We start from the raw sequence: 5255 nt of genomic DNA, 5'->3' as shown, positions 1-5255 counted from the left end.
TGGATTATTTATTTATTTTTAAACTGCTTCAAAGAACCTTTCACAATTAATTTATAAATTGAACCATGCTAAAGTTGACTGGGCTACCCCGTGGAATAGTAAAGAGCTTGAACTATGTAAATGTATGTAAATGTTCAAAAAGTAGTAGGAGCTTGAACCGCAAACAAAACGTTTATCATCATACTAGAAAACAAGACCTGCAGGCACTACCCTGCCGAATCTGTGTTTTTTTAAATTGCTTGGTTACAAATCGACATATTCTGACTCTGGATCAAGATCTCGAAATACAGAAAATGGGTCTCGATCTGGAGCTGCTGGCCTTTATGTATAATAAGATTGCGCTTCTGCATCCGGATCTAATAAATATAATAATTAATAAATCATTTTGAATGAAATAATTTAAATAAAATATAAAACCAACTGCCAAGTGGGCTTCCATGCACCCACTCTCCACAACTGTGTTTTCAACCACACATGCCTCCATTGTTGCCCAGTTGTCTATGTGCATGTTTCCACTCTGCCAATCTGCAACATCGTGAAGAATAGCACAGAGAAAATACGAAGAAGCTGAAAGAAAATAACAATCGGTTGTTCCAAACGCAAGGAAACATTATCTGATTTTATGCAAGGAAACATTATCTAATTTGATTTAAGGAAAATGTCACCCCTCGAATCCTGGCTCCAAAATGTTCAGCGACAAAGTGTGAATCTACAGTATCAGATCAGGCTTGGCAACAGATTGCTTATTTTTCTTGAAGAGGCGGCCCGAAGTAGTTAAAATGGTCCAATAGTAAGTACTCCATTTTTCTCTTGAGCTTTTTCTTTTATTGTTTCTTGACAATAAAAGAATGTTATAAGCTAGCTGTTTTTAACAGTCCAATACAGCCCTATCAACCATACCAGTTTTCCTTACATCATGACTATATATAGTTGCTAAGTGCAAGTATCTGAAATCGAGAGTATCCCTTATAAAATTTGTATATTGAATTGTTGTGTGCTGTAGAAGTATAGTATCAATTATTAATTATTTGCTTTCTGAAACATGGAATCAGATCAAATATTGTTCAGATCAAAGATTGTTGGCGCCGGGACTAAAGGAAAATAAAATGTGAATCATCATGCAATATTTTTAGAAGAGAAGACAGTGAGATGAAAAAGAGGGCAACCTGTGTATAAAAAAAAGCCAGCGACATTCATGGTTTCTCTTTAAAAAACCAACCTAAACAAGCTTGCAGATCTAAGAGAGACGTGAGAATTGTTCTTAGACATTTCATAATCTATTTTAATGGTCAGTAGGCTGCCTCGAGCAATGTTGCGCTGACCTTTAAGTCGCTGAAAAAGCCTCAAGTTACCAGATCCCTTGTAACCCTTGAGTAACCTTGTTCCGAGAGTAATTGTTAAAAATGGACGTCTAAACATGCTCATTTTTAAAAAAGTTTAATGACCATTAAATTGTTTGGATAAATTCAGAAAAAGAAGAAATACTAACAAATACTTTGTGAGATTTGAAGAGATGGAAGAAGGCAGCCTACTTGCTGCTTGCAAACTGGTAATTCTTGCCGGTTTCAGAGAAAATGATGAGGGCAACTTCAGCATCACAGAGAACAAAATGCTTGACCGATTCTTTTAGCAGTCCCCTCTTGCATTTGGAGAAGGAATCATGTTGACTATTAGGGTTTTGGATGCGTTTCAGCTCCAACTTCTTTCCCATTTTGAATAGTTTGTAGAACAGAGAAATGTATGTCCAGCAGTGCAGAGTAATTTGTCAATTTGTCTTACGGAGACTTACTCCTCTGTTTTCACACAGTAAAAGACTGGTTTTACACCATAGAACAAAATATTCACGCGCTCACCGATTTTTGCTCCCCAATTCTTGCTCCAGACAGTCGAACATCAAGCTGCTTCAAACTAAAAAGTATATGACACGCCATCGATGCATTTGACTGAAGACATGACGAGTATTAAATGGAATTAAGGGCACATAGACACATAAATTAGTTTTTCTGAACTTTCAGGTGTACGTATTAACTTTTACAGGTGGTAAGTTCGTAGCGAATTGAATGTGAAATCTGCACAGCAGATCCGATCACTCTCACACGGGGTTATACTTATATATATATAATTTATAAAAAAAAATTTAAAACTTTTAATTTTTAAACCTGCCCGTCAATATGACGGTTTTGAAAATGAATGACAAGTTGCGTATGACGTGGAAGTTTTAAATTAAAACGTATTTTACGGGGAAAATTGCGAAATACGGGCATACGGGCGTCAAATTTAACCCCTGGGTCACCTATATTTTGTGTCATCCACCTATTTTGGGTTGGATTTTTATGATGGACAAAATTTAATGCAATTCAATGATTTTTTCTAAATCGGCGGGACCGGTGGGGCTCCGTGGAGAATTTAGAATGCAAAACACGTCACTCAGAAGTCAATTACAATCTGTTTGATTGCAAAATGGGTCGGTCAAAATCCACAAGGTTTAGTTGGTTGCTGTAAGTTTCAGAAGAATATATATATATATTTTTTATGGAAGTTTCGGAGGAAGAAGAATATATATATTTCTTTGGAAGTTTTAGAAGGATATATATATGAAGAAGCAATTTGTTTTATAAGCTATTTTTAGTATTATGAATATTAATTTTTTTTTTTTTTTAATATAAAAAGTCAATTGAGGAGTTGTATACAAGCAAGTTTAAATGGACCAAGTCATTTTTAAGATGTCAACTTGAGTTAGAGTATTTGAATTGAAGTCAATTAACATTAATTTAGTATTAGTTAATCGTTTTTTTTAAAAGCTTTTGGAATTGTGTAAATAAAATCAAATTGGATCACAACAGTTATAAAAATAAATAAAAATTAAATAAGAATCCTATTAAGAAATTAAGAAATCAAGAAATTTTCTAAATTTGTGTGAGCTAATAATTCTAGTAGGATTTCTAGTCTTAGAATCCTATTAAGAAATTAAGAAATTTAAGATAGATTTTTCGGCGAAAATCACATGAGAAACCATTTGTCCACGCGTAACCAACCAGTGTGGTTCATCGTCAGGACAAGTTGAAAAACAGATCCAGCTTAGCTTATTTAAATAGTTAGAGCCGAGACACCAACGGTTACCTGGGCAAAAAGGAGCAAGGTCAAATTTAGTTATATTAGGTATAAAATAAAATTATAATATAATAATAAATAAATCAAAAAATAAATAAATAAATATAAATATATATATATAAATATATAAATTTAGTTATATTAGGTGTAAGATAAATAAATAAATATATGAAGAATTATAAAATAATAATAAATTATTTATTTATTAAACCAATATATCAATGAAGAATAATAATAAATTATTTATTTATTTATTAAATAAGTAAATAAATATATAAATAAATAAATGAAAAATATAAATTAATAAATATAATAGTAAATATGTAAATAAATTATTTATTTAAAAATAAATGGTATCATTAGGGGGTAAATAAATATATAAAAATTTATATATATATAAATTTAGTTATATTAGGTTAAAGATAAATAAATAAATAAAGAATTATAAATTAATAATAAAATATTTATTTATAAAAATATAAATATATAAATGAAGAATAAATTATTTATTTATTTATTAAATAAATCAATAAATATATAAATACATGAAAAAATTAATAAATATAATAGTAAATATATAAATAAACCAATTATTTAATTTATATAAATAAATAAAAATAATAAATATAATAATAATAGTAATAGAATTAAGTTATAAAAAAATAAAAAAATAAATAATAATTAAAAATAAATAACTAAATAATAAATAATAATTAAGTTATTAAATAAATAAATAATAATAATAATAATACTAATAGAATTAAGTTATTATAAATAAATAAATATATAATAAAATAAATAAATAAATAATAATAAAAATATAAATAAAATAATAAGAGACAAGAAAAACGATTATTAGATAATAGAATATCGTAACAATAGTAACTGTATAATAAAAGTAACCGTTGGTGTCTCTGCTCTAGCTATTTAAACAGGCTAAGCTGGATCTGTTTTTCAACTTGTCCTGACGATGAACCACACTGGTTGGTTCGAAACGCGTCGACAAATGGTTTCTGATGTGATTTTCGCCGAAAAATCTATCTTAAACTTGTTATGGATCACAGAAGCCTCAACTCTACAAATTAAGAAATTCTAAAGTTGTGTCAGCTATTAATTCTAGTAGGATTTCTAGTCTTATTAAAAAAGGTTTATCGTTAGCAACCTTATCTCCCCTAGGATTTATGGGTTTTCCAAAATCCATAAAAATGGGATTTTTATTAGATTCATTATCAACATGATTGGTGGGCCCACTTATCCTCTTACGAAGCTTTTAGCTCAAAAGCTCATGCCTTTTTTTGGCCTTACAAAAAATTTTGTTAAAGATTTTGCTTCTTTTGTTAATGAGTTTAAGGATATTAACCTTGATCCTGAGGATTTTCTTGTCGGCTTTGGAGTCATTTCTTTCTTCATTAAAATCCCTATTAATGAAGCGATGAAGGTTATTAATTGCATAACAGATCTTGATAATGCCAAGCTGGTAGGTCTATGCCTCACCTCCATTTTTTTTTTTAAGGTGAATTCTATGAACAAACTTGTGGAGTAGCCATGGGTTCTTCTCTCTCCTTGATTGTCACAAACGTGTTCATGGAAGATTTTGAATCTAGAGCGTGGGCTTCTACCCTTCTTCACCTGAAGCTTTGGAAGAGGTTTGTTGATGATACTTTCATCAATTGGTCTCATGGTCGTCACTGGATAGATTATTTCCTTTTACATCTTAATAGTCAATCTGACTCCATCAAGTTCACCGTGGAGACGAAAGTCAATGATACCTTTCCTTTCCTTGATGTTTTTATTTCGAAGAAAGGGGATGGTTCATTTGCTTTCTAAGTTTTTTGTAAAGAAACTCATATTGAGCAATACCGTCATGCAAGTTATCATCATTATCCTACTCAAAAGTTTGGTGTTCTTAACACTCTAGCTACCCGAGCTCTTAGGATTTCTAATGAGAGTCACTTTGAAAAAATAAAAATCCCATATCCTGGAAGTTTTTTCAAATAATGGCTATAATAGATGCCTAGGCCCCAGAGCTTTCCATAAAGCTAGTGTACAACCCATGCAAAGGAAGGATCTTGTTGATTTAGCTAGCTGTGTGCATCTCCCATTTATTCTAGGTTCCACGAATAAGATTGCATGTATTCTTAGAA

At 30.6% G+C, this 5255-nt stretch overlaps 1 pseudogene; it reads right to left on the bottom strand.

Moving 5' to 3' along the window:
- Positions 1-464: 464 nt before the first annotated feature.
- On the bottom strand, positions 465-2061 carry LOC149176744 (agamous-like MADS-box protein AGL19 pseudogene; annotated as a pseudogene).
- Between the last annotated feature and the right edge of the window lie 3194 nt (positions 2062-5255).

This window comes from Pinus tabuliformis, chromosome 4_1, assembly GCF_031772625.1.
Source record: "Pinus tabuliformis cultivar Carrire ecotype Pingquan chromosome 4_1, CPIR1, whole genome shotgun sequence".
NCBI classification, from domain to species: domain Eukaryota; kingdom Viridiplantae; phylum Streptophyta; class Pinopsida; order Pinales; family Pinaceae; genus Pinus; species Pinus tabuliformis.
Note: the sequence above shows the minus strand (reverse complement) of the source record. Positions and strands in the feature narration are given on the sequence as shown.